Source organism: Anas platyrhynchos, chromosome 1 (assembly GCF_047663525.1).
Source record: "Anas platyrhynchos isolate ZD024472 breed Pekin duck chromosome 1, IASCAAS_PekinDuck_T2T, whole genome shotgun sequence".
NCBI lineage: Eukaryota > Metazoa > Chordata > Aves > Anseriformes > Anatidae > Anas > Anas platyrhynchos.
Window position 1 is genome coordinate 112904089 of NC_092587.1, and position 17209 is coordinate 112921297.

Genomic DNA, 17209 nt, shown 5'->3' on the forward strand with positions numbered 1-17209 from the left:
TATTAGATTGCTAGCTTCAGTTTCTTTTAAGTGCTATTCTAACAATGTGACTGATTAGGAGAATGAAGACTTATCAAAATACTGCTATAAAAGGACTACATTTTGCATATTTGTTTTGAAAACGCAGGCTAAAACCTAAATCTGGGGCTTAGCTCAGCACTAAGATGTCTAATCAGCTGATGTTTTGTCCAGCTGAAAAGTGGTCTTTACTTTTTCCATTGTGATAAATACCACAGAACTAAACTTTGAAAACATTGTTTTCTAGAAGTAATTTAAGGGTTAAAAACATGGCATCTACCATCTGACTTGTGAGATGACTGGAAAGAGTCCAATTTACTTTTTTCCTCCATTCTGTAAAAGAAAAAAATATACTGTTTTGGAATTCTGAGAGTATTTTAAGTGAGAATAGTGTGATAAGAATGGGCAAATGTATCTGTTGCAGATGTGTGCATGCATATACACATTTATCCTTCCTTCTCATAATGTGGCACAGTAATGGGTGAGTCATATACTGGTCACTGCCAGTACAATGCCAGAACCTCAAAACTGCCTTGTGTTGCTGCCTGGTGACATAAAGCTGGGTCAGCTGCTCTACATGTTTCTGAAAAACACTGTACTGGATTTCTTGGTTTCTAGAAGAACTCTCTACATGTCCACCGAATATATTTTTTGTTCTCAGGATTTTTGTTGTGTGGGTGTTACTTTATGGCACTTAACCAGATTAAATGAGACAATAGTCTTAATATATTAACTCACTTCTACACAGAGACAACTATTTGGATAATTTTGTATCAGGAAATTTTAATTACACTACCGTCAACTGACTCACCTGCTCATAGAATCACAGAATCACACAATATCCTGAGTTGGAAGGCACCCACAAGGATCATTGAGTCTAACTCCTGGATCCACCCAGGACCCCCCAAATATCAGACCCTATGTCTGGGAGCATGGTCCAAATCTTTCTTGAACTCCAGAAGGCTCAGTGCCATGACCCTGCTAAGCCTGTCCCGGTGCCTGACCACCCTCTGGGTGCAGAACCTTTCCCTAGCACCCAGCCTGACTCTCCCCTGTCCCAGCTCCATGTCATTCCCTTGGGTCCTGTTGCTGTCCCCAGAGAGCAGAGCTCAATGCCTGCCCCTCCACTCCCCTCGTAAGGGAGTTGCAGGCTGCCATGAGGCCTCTCATCAGCCTGCTCTGCTTGGGCTGAACAAACCAAGGCGCCTCAGCTGCTCCTCAGAAGTCTTGTCTTCTAGACCTCACCATCTTCACAGCCCTCGTTTGGACACTCTAAAAGTTTTATGTCCTTCTTATACTGTAGTGCCTCAAACTGTACCTGTTCAATTCATGTTTCTGTTTAGTCTATGCTGCATTTCTGGCCCCATCTATCACCACTGAAGAGAGAAAAATTATGCTTTGAAGACATTTTTTCTTGCCTGACACTAAAGAATTGCCTAAAATATATGAAATGAAAGTCATTCAGAGGATACAATACAAAAAACAGGTTTAAGTATGTGCTGTCTTGCCAACTAGTTTTGGTATCTAAAATACTCATAGTAGACCTGAGAGCACCGAAGGACAATCTGAATAGCTGCAGTTACAAGATTTCTTGTATGTTTTTTTTAAGACAGTGTGAGACAGGCTCAAAAACTCAAACAACAACAACAACAAAAATGTTTATATTATTGAGTAGAAGTAACAGAAGTCACTCAAGTTTTTCGACATTGAAAAAGTTGCAGAGTTCCTTCCAGTTCTCTGTTTATCCTGAAGCAGGAGTAGAAAATGACTGTGATCTAAATACTAAAATTTGTTTCTTATTTTCAGTGTTTGACTTTGTAGTGGGGATGTGGGTACACTAAATGACAGGCCCAGGTTTTACATGAAGACAAAAGTTATCTTTCCTTCACTGTTGTGAACTATAAAGATGCACCTGTTACAACATCCTGTACAGCTGAAAAGCTGGTAGGTTGTAACTACTGCTTGCAAACCTAATCACTACTCCTCCAAAACTCACCTTTATATTTATATTGTATATAAAAATACTTTTATATTTATTTAAAAATAATAGTATCTGAGCAGAGGTAAAAGAGGATAAGACAGATTTTACACCAAATTAAACATAGTTTTGCTATACTCACTGAAGAAGTAGCAAAATAGGTTATCAGAGGGCAACAGATCTTTATACAACAGATGATACATGATAGTAGTTCATGCATGCTTTATATTACCCTGCAGAACCTGATGTAATTTATGCAAGCTTAGCTTCTTCAATGAAAGCTGATTGAGTTAAGTCAAAGTACTTTAGTACTTTATGTTTTCTGCCTGTAGTGTATGTGTTGAGATACAAGAGATCAGCAGATGCATATTAAATTGTTATCCTATGGTAATGCTTGGATATTTGAGCTCTTGATTATCATTTGATATTCCAGGCAAGCCAATGCTTGATTCTCAGTTTGGTAGGCCTGACTGGACTGTTTCTAAAATTGGCAGCTGTCATTGACTTGAATGGGTTTAAAATTCAAACTAAAAATGTCTCTTTATGTAAATAGGCAACATGTTTTATATTCTCAGCCAGTATCCTCTAGCGAAGCCTGAATGTGTTTGTAAGCAACCTATCATTATATCTTAAAAAAATCTTAACATTTGTTTGTTTATGTAACATTTGTTTTAACTCTGTGAATTGTTTATGCTTGGTGGAAAGTGATTGCAAAGTCTTAATGACTTTGGATTATTCTGGGGACATCTATGACAGTGCTGACTCTTGTTTCCTCTTCACTTTTACACACAAGTCATTCTGCATTTCTGTCTTCCTCAGAACAGGGCTACAATTATTAATCTTGATCTGATATCTGATGCTTGTATTTGAAAGCAGCAGAATTCACAGGGCTATCATTATAGGCAGATGACTCACATCCCGTCTTGAATTTTTTGGTTTATCCCACTTGCTGTGGGTAACATTTGCAGTAAGCTTTTTCATTTAATTGTAATACTTACATAGTGTTCTCCATGAGCAAAATATTGTACAAATATTAGCTAACTGATCCTTACAGAAAATATGTACTGTAAACATGTTATAACCCTCAGAGGTGAAGGTAAGAGAGACAGGAGAAAAGACCAGCTCTCCTTCCTTCCTCTGCAAAAAGCAAGAAAAGTTATCCCCCCTCTTTCAGGTTTACAGGAGATGATCCCCTTGTTTCTTGGACTGTCCAACAGGGGATTTTCTGTTTCTGTTGACATAGGCTTTTATTTATTTATTTATTTATTTATTTATTTATTTATTTTGTTAACAAGGGAAACAATGGAGGGATGAAGGGAATTGCACAGACAGAACACAATGACTGTCTGACACAATGACATTCAGACCACAAATCACTCTGTCCATCATTGCACTCTGCCTGTCCACATGTGTATATGTAACCCTGTACCTACCAAACTGCTTAAGATTCAGGTTACATGGATTTGATGTGTTTCCTTGGGTTTTTGACCCATTCTGTTAGCAATCCCTGTTAGGTGAACACCCATAGATCCAAATATAGCCAAAGAATGATTTGACATTCAGACTGCTGAAACACATCCATAATTACTTGAAAGAAAATCTCAAAAGTTGTATATAAACTCATACCATGTCCCCTTCAGGTACAAGAAGTACTCTGGATATCCAGTATTCTCTTCTGATTTTCAGAAGTGAGCTCTTTTGTTCTGTAAATACAGCTTGTCTGCAGTAAAGATGTCCTGCTGCAAGACTCAGTGGGTATCCTGTTGCCCAACATGTCAGGAAGACAGATTTTGTTTTCACCACTGGGCTTGAGAGGCATTTATGTTCCCAGTATGCTGGGTGGATGTGAAATTACAGAGAAAACTTCAAGTCCTTCTCTCTTTCTGCAGCTTAAATCTCCTTTTGGACAATGCAATATAAACATAGGGAAGCTAGGACATAGGAACAGATGCACTGACATGAATATGATTCCTCATGTACTTAAAAATAAGCATATACTTTTTTAAAGATAAGCAGGTACTGCAGTGTAGTGATGGTCACAGTACAATGGCTGAATTACATAAAGATCAGAGAGGGAGAACAATGTTTCATATACCTGCATTTCCCAGTTTTCTTGTTTTGAGTTTAATGGGCTACACTCTGTACTAGAGCCCAAGTTGAAAATGAGAAAGGTGACTACAAAACACAGAGACATTGGTCTAGGATTGCCATAACTGCCTGTGTACCTATGCCAAGCGTAGAGAAGTATCATGGAATTTTTATACGATATACTTTATGTGGTCAACAACATGGATGTTACAATATGCAACTCCTGCAAGTACTTATGATCAATCAGATCTCCAAATGCAGGTGTCTAATAACAGTGGAAAGCACATGTAAATCAGCAAGGTTTGTTATAAACTTGGCAGATTTTCTATTCAGCTTAGACCCTTTGTTTACTGCTCTGTATTGGACCTTTGTCTGGCCATATCCCATCCTCTTACCATTGAAATCAACCAAGTCATTGTTTTTCTGATGTGCTTTTGAGTGGGTTATTCAATGAGACCTCAGCTGCAACCTGAGTTGTTATATTTTCCTTCCTTTGTTTCTGACGCTTTTCCTGCTCTGTAAACAAGTTTGTACTATCATGCCCTATATAACTATCTTGATTCTTAAATGGACAGAACAAATACAGCTTTTTCACCACTTATTATTAGCCTAAAACTTTCATTCAAATATAAAGGTTAACAGTTCATGTATTTCCCCATCTTTTGCAATAGGGCTGCTCCAGAAAGTGTCATTTATAAGAATGGCAACAGGAAAAAATGACTCATTTTTGCTTGAAAATGGTAATCTCAAAGGACTACATCACCTGACTATGGTTCTCATTTAAAATCAGAATTATAATAGCAAGGAAAGGATACTGAATTATTATAAAGAGTATTTCTGTTGCTTGTTCAATAGTGTTTTGAGCCAAAGAGATGTAATATTTGTGCTCTTTCACTGAAATGCAGAGAATATTTCAGGAAAAGAGAGTTCACAGCATCTTCTGTGAATATTCAAGGCACATCAACTAATGCCTATGGGATGGCATTTGCTCTTGTGTAAAGTACAAGAACGATATCTGCTCACTAGTTACCCTCCAGGCTTACATGTCCTAAGAGGTACCTATGATTTTTACTGCATTGCACAACAGTGTTTTTCAGCCAATAAGCAAATGATACTAACTTGAGACAGCATCTATAAAGCTCTTCCTGAGCAAGTAAGTCATGATAATAACATATATATAAATATAAATATAAATATAAATATAAATATAAATATAAACATAAACATATATATATATATATATATATTATTTTTTTTCCTGCACAAATGCTAATATGAGACTTTATCAACTGAATAGTGCAAATGGTACCACTGGATATGAAAGAATCTGCTATCTTGCAAAGTCATGCCCTCTGACAAAAAGATATAACCTTATCATTTATTGTCAAGATGGACATAAAGGTAGAAATCTGTCATCCTTGTCTTAGAGACAGCTACTATCTATGTAATGCAGGATGCCAGGTTTAGCTGTTCTCCCTCTTTCTGCCTCCCCTGCCTCTTCGGTTGTGTGGGGCACAGGCAGTGGGAAGGCATCACTTCAGCTGTTGCTAGTGGTAATGCCACCTCTAATGCTCACTCCGCAGTTGTTCCAGTACTGCCTCGGCAATAGTTTGAAATAAATTTGTGACAGCAGCTAAGTGTCATGGCCCTCCAAACTACAAAGTTAAGTAAGTGGATTTAAAGCAAGTGGTTTAAATCCTTTACTGGGGATGCTGATGAAAGGAAATGCCTTGGCAGAACTGTAAGTCTGTATCAATGATTGGCATCCTGAGGTGTTTCTGGTGTTGCAGTTTGCTAGGACCTAAAATTTCACATCTTAGTACGCATATGACTTACTTTAGCGTTATAAGGGTCTGGCAATGAATACTTTCAGCAGAGACAGTAGAAGAATCAGCTCCTAAACCATCAGTGATCCTGATCATTTTTATTGGTGGGTTGTAAAGTGCAGAGAAGACTTTTGTAGGGAAGAAACTCACCTCACTCGCAGAAGCTGAAAGCTGCATGCTGAAGGAGGATGGAGACAATTTGAAGAGAAAAAAATATTTCTTTTGTAAAAGGTTGCATGTTGCCTTGGAGAGTTGCTGCATCTCTCTACTTGCACTGCAGAATCAGCACAATAATGCTGGTCAAATCAATAAATCTTGCCTAATTTTAAGATATTAAAAGTTACGCTTATCATGCAAACTCTCTCTCTGTCAGTGGAGAGAGACAAACACCTCCAGAAGATTATTTTTTCCAGCTGACCAGGTATAAGGAAGAAGAATAAGGCCTATGTAATGTCACTGGAGAGCTCCGAAGGCACTTTTTTTCTTTTTTTCTTTTTCTTTTTTCTTTCCATGCTGGAAGGAATCTCCCATATATTTGTCACGAGCCCTATTGACAGATCAATCAGAAAGATAATACTTTAGTCTTCCAATGCTGATTTTGTAAGGCGGGCTGTAAATTAGGGTTGCACCACAGACTGAATTACAGCAGTAAAAAGCAATTGTAGAGCAATTCATTGGGCAATTATCATCCATTTTGTGCATGAAATGAGGTAAGGTTCCCATGGGGAAGAAAAGAGTACATGACCAGGTACTTGTCATCATGCATATATACTGAAAGGCTTAATTAGGGTAAAACAGAAAACCACAATTCTGTTATTTCCTTACACACAAGGACTAAGTTTGAAACCTCAGTGTTTCCCTCATCCCTTTTTTAATGTGAAATTGTTAATTTTGCACTGTCAATATGTCTAATAAAGTAAAGGCAGCAGGAAGTGATTTGTAGCAACTAATTTAGTGGCTGATTTAACCATGTCAAAGGTTAAAACTGCTGTCATTCTTAGAGTATGACAGTAAACAGAGAAAAAGTAAAAGGAGTGACTGAGAAACAAGTATAAGTAACTGGGATAAAGTGACAAAATTGCTAGTAGATATGTAAACCTGGAAAACCCACATGTAACACTGTTGGAAAATGTGAGAGGCATTTGGAAAGCATCAGCTTTCTCATTAAGCCTTGTACTGATGTTTTTCCCATGCTGCCAATTTAAGCTTTATGCAACAAAGACAGAGCTATTTCATACACTAGAAAAATTAATGTTCTATGAAACTCACTGTTGCTTTAGGATTTTCCTACTAAAGTGGCATAAAATGTGGTTACATCATTTTAATAAAATTATGAATGTTCACCCAATTTGTTTTCAATATTTGCCACCAACTGTTTCTACAAACTGTAACAAAGGGAAATTATATTCTGTAAAACTAGCTGATAGAGTGAGAACCTAGCAGCTGTGGTTCTGAATGAACTCTGCCATTTGATTCCATGACTTTGCACTAAGGCATATCTCTGAACTTTACCTTCTCCTATCTAGGAAAGGCTTTTGGCAAAAAAGCATCATGTATTTATAAACCTTTTCTTGCATCCCTCTTGTGCACTGGTTGGAAGTACCTGGAGCATCCAATCATAGTGCTGGATCTTTGCAGAAGAATCCGTGAGCTCATGGGAGAAATGGTTTTGGTGGCATTTAGTGGAGTCTGTAGGTTTCTGCTCAAGTCTCTTACTGATACTGAACTCAAACTAGCCTATGATGTTCATTTTATTCAAAGAAGTTTTCAGTCTGCTGTCTGCTTCTGTGCAGCTATTCATCTGGTTTTGATGAAGGGCATTTCTAATAGAAGTCCTCTCAGTGCATACAGGTTTTTTCATTGTTTACAAATAGAACAGGACAGCTTGCTTTGAAAGGGATTCCTAGGGCTTTTGCTAGAACCTCTACTGATGATAGAAAGGGATCTGTCTTTACAGAGTTTGCTACAATGTCTGGACATATGTACAGCCAAGCTTGAGCCTCTTAAAAGAGAAAAATGGATTTCAACAATAAGAAGTACAGCAATCTGTATTTTTAAGACAGGAGGTGCCAGTGTGAGTAAATGATTTGAAAAGTGAATACAATTCGAAACTAAGATTAATACTATCGTTGTTAAGCTCACTTGTCTTTTCCTTAGTTAACATCAGTAGCTCTCACAGTACATTATCACCTCCTGAATTCATTTCTTCTGGAGGCCCTAACACCTTGCCTGCCCATTAAGGGAACTGGTAAAAGCTTTCTTCCATTGAAAGTCTTCAGTACTAGGCAAAAAGTAACCCTGCTGCCTGTTTTAATTTAAAATACACATGGTCTTTCTATTTTATGCATAGCAATGGATTCATGTTTGCCCAGCAGGTGGTGATGTCATTGTTGAATGCTTTGCTTTCATAGTAACATCATTGGATCTGCTTCCCACCCATCACTGCAGGCAGGTGTGCTGGCAGTGTTGTGCATCTGTGTTGTCTTTCAACCTTGCAGTCAGCTAAGCACCACAGTGCTGTTTGCTCACTCTACTCTGCAGTGGTGTGGGGAAGAGAATTGGGGAAAAAAAAATACTGCTCTCAGGTTGAAGTAAAGACAGTCAAAACTGTCTTTACTTCAACCTGAAAAGAAAAGAAAATGGAGAAAGAAAAAAGAAAAGATACACAAAAGAAGTGATATGCAATACATTTGCTCACCACCAGAACACTGATGCTGAGCTAGTCCCCAAGCAATGGCAGCTCCCCTACCCAACTCCCCTATTTAACTGTTCTGTATGACACCATGAGGCATAGGACATCCCTCTGGCCCCTTTGGGTTGGCTGCCCTGGCTGTGTCCCCTCCCAGCTCCTTGTGCACCCCCAGTCTCCTCACTGGCAGGGCAGTGCAAGAAGCTGAAAATTCCTTGGTTTACTGCAAGCACCTCTGTGCAACAACTGAAACATCAGTGTGTTATCAATATTATTTTCCTCCTAAATCCAAAAGACAGAACCGTACCAGTCATTGTGAAGAAAATTAACTCTATTCCAGCTGAAACCAGGGCAACCTGAACAGGCACTCCCTCTTCATCTCTCCAAAACCACAGTTCAGACTATACTCTATAGAGATAGTCATTCTTGGTCTTATTCAAAACACATTTCAAATACTGTCTCAGCTTATATTTCAAATTACTGTGTCTGTGTCCTGATGCGAAGTCCACTGTCATCTTTCCAGTGATCAAAACTGAGTTTAAATCAGGCTTATATTGAATGGATTTTACAGGCTGTTGCATACTTCATTTATTTGATTAAAAAATCTGTGCCACGCTACTCTTAATTCTTCTGTGCTTGTAATTTGTACTAAGTAGTCTTGTAGTTTAGCTTCATCTGTCACACATGATTTTTTCATGAAAGTATTTCTAGGTATAGCATAATATCCTTGCCCACTATTTAGTTTTACTATTTCTTCTCTGATTTATTTTATTTTTCTTTCCTGGTTTCTCCTTAAGACTCGGTGAATTCCAGATATTGCACTTTGCAAAGCTTTCGGAGACTGTCAATTCTCTATACATTTTTCATTTACTGCAGTAAAAATGCTTGCTGTCATTTGTCTTTATTTACAATTTCATGATGCCCAAAATGTAATTTTAAAGGATCAGTCCAATCACCAATAGTTTTCATTTGAATTTAAATAAAGCCCTTCTTCATACCAAACATAACCATTTTAACAGTTTTCTGAAAGTTGTATTAGTTCATTTTATTTTTTTTTTTGAGGGCAGGGAGACTGGAGGGGGTGGGGGGTGGGGGAGGGGAAGATAGGGCATTTGCTGGCATAATTCACAATGCTTTTCTAAAACCAAATAAGAAACCTTTCAACCACTTCTAATCAGTCCCAACTGTACTTCCCATTTGATTTGCCAAGTACTATATTCCTTGTTATACAGTGAAGAATCAGAAAGTTGTGCTCAGATGCTTATAAAAACTGCTTTTAAAAAGAAATAAAATCACATAGCTGGTCCTGTTCTTCTCCCAGCCCACTCTTGGAAGAGCTGCTTTCTTTCCATCAAGAGAAGTAGTATTACACAAGGTTAAGGTGCAATAACTCACTTTTTTCCCCTAAGCAGACTTATTGAACAAGAACACCTAAGGGCTCTGTGTGGCTTCAGATGAGTTCTAATCAATGCTTCTTTGCATTGCTGAGTGAAAGAGCCAGATTAATCTGGGAGCAAACAGGACACCTGACTGTCAGTCCTCCTAATCAGCTTTGCCAACATTCCAGCAACAAAAAGCAGCCTCAAAATGTTACCAAATATTTCAATTTGCTTGATATTTCAGGTGTGTGGATCCCAGTTATTGCATACGATTGTATTTAGCCCTTGTCTTGGAAGGCCATGGAGACAAATGCCACCTGTGTAAAGAGAGCTTAGGCAGTAGTCAAAAGTGTGTTCAAAACGTTTACCCCTACCCACCATCCTCTCTTCCTTTACAGGAATTTGACTTGCACAAACATCTTCTTAAAATTATTATTATTACTTTTGTTGTTGTTATTATTATTTGAGATTTGGGGTCCTGATAATTTCTTTTTTAAAATGACACCTTACTTGCATTCCTTTCATTGTTCAAATGCCAGCTCAATGTTCAACAGACTTTAAAATAAATTCTCTTTAAATGTGAATTGAAGACCAGCTGACCAAATTTTGCTATTGATTCAATCCTTCAGTTTTGTTCTGTACTACAACTAGGTTTCATGCTGAATCAAATTAGGTTTTGTACTTGACAACTGATAAATAAAAACTAATTAAAAAAATTGTTTCAAGGGAAATGAAGTTTGGAGCAAGTAGAAAAAAAATCAGTCTATCAAAAGCCAACTTGTTGGAAATAAAACTAGGGGACATAGAATTTAGGTGAAAGACAAATTATAAAGACAGCTTCTTTGCTGAATCAGGCAAGTGTCCAATTCACTGTTTCTATGAAACATGGTTCTGTGTTCACTTGTCACAGACAATTTGTAAATTCCAGCAGGTCTCCTGCTTTGTCCTACCACCACTCCAGCAGATATTACATATTTGCTGTATTTTTTGTGTCACAAGTAAATTAACGCAGATTGTAGACTAGCAGGAAACATTTATCCTTTGGGATACAAGTTTGTATCATTTTTCAGGCAGATGAGTCAAATCCCAGCACTTCTCCCCTCCAGGACAAACTCTGGGAAGAAAAATGTTTAGCTCACACCTGCTCAAGAGGACATCTCTGCTGGAAATCTCTTTCAATAAATTAATATGGAGATACAAAGGAGAAATAATAACTTATTTCATTAGCAAAAGAGTCCTCCAGTTATTCTCTTTCACTAGCCACTGACTTAACTACTTGGCAACATATTGTGTAATAGTGTATTTTGGGACCTTATGAGTTGATTGTCTCATTAAGCTCTTGCACAGATCATCGTTTCTTGCAAAAGCTCATTGTCATAGTTTGTTCCGTTTGTGAATTTAGTCTATAAACAGTATGAGGATGGCAAAACTTAAGGCTAAATGATAAGCAGAAAATGCACGCAGTGAGTCTGTCCTAGATATTCAGTCTTAGCACACCACGCCATTCACCTTTTCTTCTCTTATGGGTATCATCTTCATTTGCAGCATTCGATTGTTACCAGACTATGTTGCCAGTCTGTGGTTAATGCATTCTTAGACATAATTCTTCTTGTGCTGTAAACTCTGGTCTCAATATGTCTATTCCATGCCCAGCTCCTGAAAATGGCTCTGCTTTGCTGCTCCAGGGAGCAATCCCTGACCCAGAGGCCAAATGTTGCAGAGCAGCTTCCGTCCTTTCTGGAGTGGATTGGCCACATGTACTGTGTAGCTCTCAGACTCTCAGGCTGTGTCTCCTCTGGGCCCCATATAAAACATCTAAGGAGCAAACGTTAAATTTCTTGTCATTTTTCAGCTCAAAGTGCCAGAAATAATGTCAGGATTTTGATCTAGCCTTCCAGAATAGCATTTTCACAGGATACTATGGTAGTTAGAAGCTGAAAACATATTGTGTAGGTATAAATGTGTTGAGAGCTGACAAAAGACTCTCTGCACACTAGGCTTGAAGGTGTTCAGTTTCAATGGTAGAAAATCTGCCTCAAAGTGACAGAGTCAGGTCTAACCTGATGAAAGCTGCTTCCCAGCAGGTATACATCACATATGCCTGTGAATTCCTTCTTCAGCAAGGAATGTGATTGACCAGCACAGATGCACTGTTTGGTTGCTCAGTGTTACTAAATGTAAGTGATCTCATGTGAAACGTTCAGAAGTGGTTGGAGGGAGGTGACCAGCAGACCGACCATATAGTTGCATACACCTTGTTTTCCAAGGAAACTGGAAAATCCCTAGATGTCTTCAATCTTAATTGTTTTTATCCATTCTTTTATTGAATTTGCATGCAAAATATCCATAGGACTCTATGAGAACCTTGGCACTTCATTGTGAAGAACATGAAGACATTTTGCCATGATGTAGGCATGGAATGCGATAAAAGATGCATCTTATCTGGGCAGTGATATACCAGGAGATGCCTAAATGGCTTGAATTCTGTCCTCTGTTCTCATTGGCATGGTATCATGTATTTTCTCATGTCAGGTGCCAGTGTCACAGCCACAGGGCTTTGTTAACTACAATATCCCTGAAAGAACTCCAGGCACAAAAATTATTTCTTAAGTATTGGTTGCAATTTTTAATCATTTTTAATGAGTGGTTTCTTTTAATTTGTGCTGCAAAGACTTGACAACTGCGGACTCCTGGGGTTCCCAATTTGTCCTGTATCACCTTCAGCCTATTTCAGTGCTGAGGTGAAGGAGAGCAGCTGCCATTCTGCCACACAGCCACCAAGCAGAAAGTACAGCACATTTTCAACCTCTATTCCCTGTTTGGACAGGATTTTCCTCTAACTGCTTCCAGTTTCTTTTCACTCTGCATTTTACTTGAATTTGTTTTTCTAACCCTGTGCTTGTGCTCACTCCTGGAGCTGCCTGGCAATCTGACTAGAAATTGTGTGTTCTTTCCCATGGGAAACATGCAGACATTCTTTTTTTAAATCTGCCTGGTGCATGGCTGCAAAAATCTTCCACTGTCATTTCACATTCTAGGAATTAGCAGAGGAAGGAACATTTTTGCGTCCTTCACTCCCTGTTCATTGCAAAGGGGATAAGGGAATATTTTTGTGAGGCACACGCTCTAGGTGATTTTTTTTTTTCTTCTGCAATGCTGGGCACAGGACTTGTGAATTCATTCCTGTGTTCGATCATTAGACATTTGCATCCAAATTTTCGGCTTGGGATTTGACAATATGCTGTAACACTAGATGTATTTTATTAAAATCATGTGCGCTGTAATTAGGATGTGTACATGCAATATAAACTCACGTTTTGACTGTATCAACCTAAAATAGCCATTCAAGCTCTTTATGTGGGACAGTGCACTAACTTGTCTGTCTCAATTTCAGCTGGATGAGATATGAACAACAAAGTGAATTTCCTCAAATTAAACTGAGTATATGATATGTATTTGCTAGATTCAGCCTGGGTCTGGAGGACAGATTATTCCTGGTCTAGTATAAAGACTGCTGAAACAAACATACTTTTCTGACATCTTTTTGAAAAAGTTTCAACCAGCAAAGATACATTTTACTGGCTCAGCTGTTTGTATCTTGTATTTTTTGCACTTTTGGTCTGGTTCCTATACATTTCTGGTTCCTATACATTTCAAGTCCAACTGACCTCTCACAGAAAGATAGTCTTCATAGAATTCTGTAGAAATTGTCGGGTTTGGCTGCAGATTATTGATGTGATGTGATGCAGAATGGAATCAGATGTAGTGCTTTGCATATCTTGAATAGAACTTGTCATCAATTCATTGAACACTCCTTTCTTTTTCATTTTTGCTTATTTTCATGCTTTTCCCAAATTTTCCAACCATGTTCAAAAGCAAATATGTTAGCAAAAAGTAACCTGGAGATATATATATAGATATATATTTATTAGTTTTTTTTTTTGAAAAAACTTTCAAAATTCTTATTAACTTTTAGACTTCTTATTTGACTGTGTCAATCTGGAAAACTATTTTTGGGTATCCAGGTGATGATTCAGATTTGTTTTTTCCCATAAGATTTCAAACACTAACTTAAAGGAAAAAAAAAAAGACAATACAATGCATTAAAAGCAGAACATTGCAGTCACTCAGAAGCTACACAAGATGACTTCAGATGGCTTTTTTATTATTATTGCTATTTATGTATTTTTATTTCTATTTCTTCACTGTGTCTTGACACAGGATAGACAGAATTTTTATTTATTTATTTATTTATTTATTTATTTATATTTAAAAATTCTTGTGGTATAGGGAAACTACTTCCTGCTGGTCTCAAGTTTGAATATAACAGATTTTGTATAGAAAATATTTCCTACTATAATGTCCTAAAGAAATCATTCAAATTTATTCAGCTACTTAGTTACCTACTAAATAAAGTTTGATTACCAAGAGTAAATGAATTAATTAGGATTTTTGTGTATGTGTGTTTTGGAGTAAATGTAGAATAAGAAACTTTAGTCCTAGACAAAAGTGGCAAAAATGCCATCACAAAATCTCCTTGCACAATAAAAGCAATACTAATACAAAAAAATAAGACTAACCAAAGCTTGGTGTGGACCTGGTCTTATTATGTAAAACAAGGGGAAATTAACTAACTGTTCTGCAAAAATCTGTCCTGTGAGATGAAGCCCAGACTTGCCAAGACATCAGAACCAACCTAAGAGCCTCACAGACCAAAGCCCATTAACACAGTAGATGTCATGCAGCACGAGCACCTGCACAGTGCAGTCTTCTTCTCCAAGTTGCTTCTCACAGTGACAGAGGAGATGTTGCCTGTGTCTGGAGTTATATATTTCTATGCAGAAATTTACTAACAGCTTAGATAATGCCATGAAATAACTTGTGCAGTAGTTTTTGGGGCACTATAACATAAGATTTTTATTTTTAATTTATTTCTGAGAGCTGCAAAGTTCTCTAAAAGGGACTGGTTGAAAAATAAATGATGCCTGAGGTGATGCAGAGGGAGAGCTTGAGGGCAAGTGAGGAAGCAATTTACATGGAAATCAATCTCATGTTTGCTGAGTATTAAGGCTAAGAAGCCTACAGCTCTGTGAGAGGGGGAAAAAAAAGCCCCATTAACTTTGTTGCCAGAGGAAATCAAATTTAAATTCAGCTGTAGATGCTTTTAAAATAAATCTGTAATTCTAACTTCAACAAGTGCAGCCGTGTACAGTAACCTCAACAGAATCTACCCACTCTTTTCTAAGCTTTTTGATTTATTGGACATGTGGGAACATGCATGTGTGAGTGTAAGGGGACTGGAGGCCCATATGTGAGGAGATCCTCTTGGCAGCCAGCATTCCTGTTTGGGAAGGGATCCAAGACAAATTCTTGATGCACTCTCAGGGATTAATAAAACAGAGCAGAATGGGAAACCGTTAGATGGGGTATAGATATACTGGACTGTTGTGAGTGATGAATTGCTGATTATCCCTGTAACTTGGCAGGCAACTGCGGAGAGATTTCTCATAAAAGAGTTTACAAGTTGCAACGTGCAGTGGGATGACAGCACACTCACCCTGGCTGCAGAGTTCACTGCCAAAGGACACAGCCCGTAGCACAAGCAAGCACAGGGGACAGCATTATCTTACTGCCTCAGCTTCTATCTGGGTGAGCCAGCAAATGACAAATAGCCCATCAGTCCATGGCATCAAAGTGCTGAGAGGACCTCAGAAGTATTGCTGTCCAAGCTGTGTGCATTCATTTCACTGCAGCACTTCCCAAAATGTAAAAGGGGATGACATTGTGTTTGGATGGCTGCAGTGGGGAAGGAAGGATGAGAATGTGGCGTAAATGCAGTTGTACTGATGGGCCTAATGGGAAAGGACTTTAAGCAGCGCGTTTGTCTCACTAGACTGGGGAAGATGAGTTTTGGAACAAGGAATACTTAGGTCCCCACTGAATATGCATGGTAAGGGTGGTGGGTTCAGTGGCTCTATCCAGCCTGGGCACGGAGCAGAAAAGAAACTCTGGCATCCAGTTAGGAACATTGTGGGGTGCCAGGGTACATGGTGTGCACGACAAAATGACCACACATCTCTGTGCACACATCTCTGTGGCCAGAGATATCTCCTAAACTGAGGACAAGAGTCACAGACGGTTTGTGGAGATATTAAAAGGGATTATTTTTTTAAAAAGTTTATTTATGCCCCATTCAGGAGATGGTGCCAGAAAGAAATACACAGGTACAAATATGAAGGAGAAGAAACAGCCCGATTTGGTCTGTGCTGATCCCCTTATTGGGGCAGCTCAGGGGGTAAATGACACCAGTAGTTTGATGTCACTTGACAATTTGACAGTATGCAGCATAGACACTGTTGTTATGCTCTGTAGTCTGTAACCACCTCTTCTATTATGCACTGTACAAAGGTAAATATCTGTCCAGCAGGGTCCTCCTAGCTATGGTGGCACTATCTGTGCGGTGTGTAAGGGATGCTAGGCATGGGAAACAGGACAGTCCATCTTTTGAAACACAAAACACCATAAGCTGTGGAGAACTGAGGGAGCCACATCCCACAAGTCTATTTGTGTTGGCTGGAGTGGCATGCTTGCTCCCCTCTGTGCCACAACTAGACCTGAGCTTCTGTAGTGTCTCTGGAATATCCTCCTGCCAAAGGGTTCTCACCTGCATGGTGAGGTGGAAGAAGACAGCATGACTGTCGGCTGAGGCTCGAGACAAGGAAGCCAGCAGGGAGAGCTTGCTGCAGATCGTATGAGGACTTTGGGGTCCACACCCAAGCGGGTGGCAGCAAGAGGCAGAGGAACAGTTTCCTACTGAACCAAGCACAATTGGTTCTGCTCTGGTGAGAGGAAATAGCAGCCAGAGGAATGTAGCTGGTACAAGCAGCTTTTTGATAGATAGCTTGGGGACTAGCTCTAGTTTCTCCAGAACCAGACCAAAATACTTCCAAAAGACAACAGCTGTTTCCAGCATTTGCCACTATTTCCCTACACAATTCTGAAGCTGCTATCCCTTTTTTCCCCCTCAAGCATTTCAGCTGAAATTCTTGTTTTACAATATTTTTCTTTCAAGGCAATTGTGTTCCAGGATGGCATATTGTGTTGCTGGTGTGTGGAGGAATCTGGAGTGATCTAAGGTCAGTCTCCATTTCGAGGGGCAGGACTGACATTCTTAGAGCAATCTTTTTCTCTGGTCCCACTCACACACAAAAACATATATATTTTTTTCTTT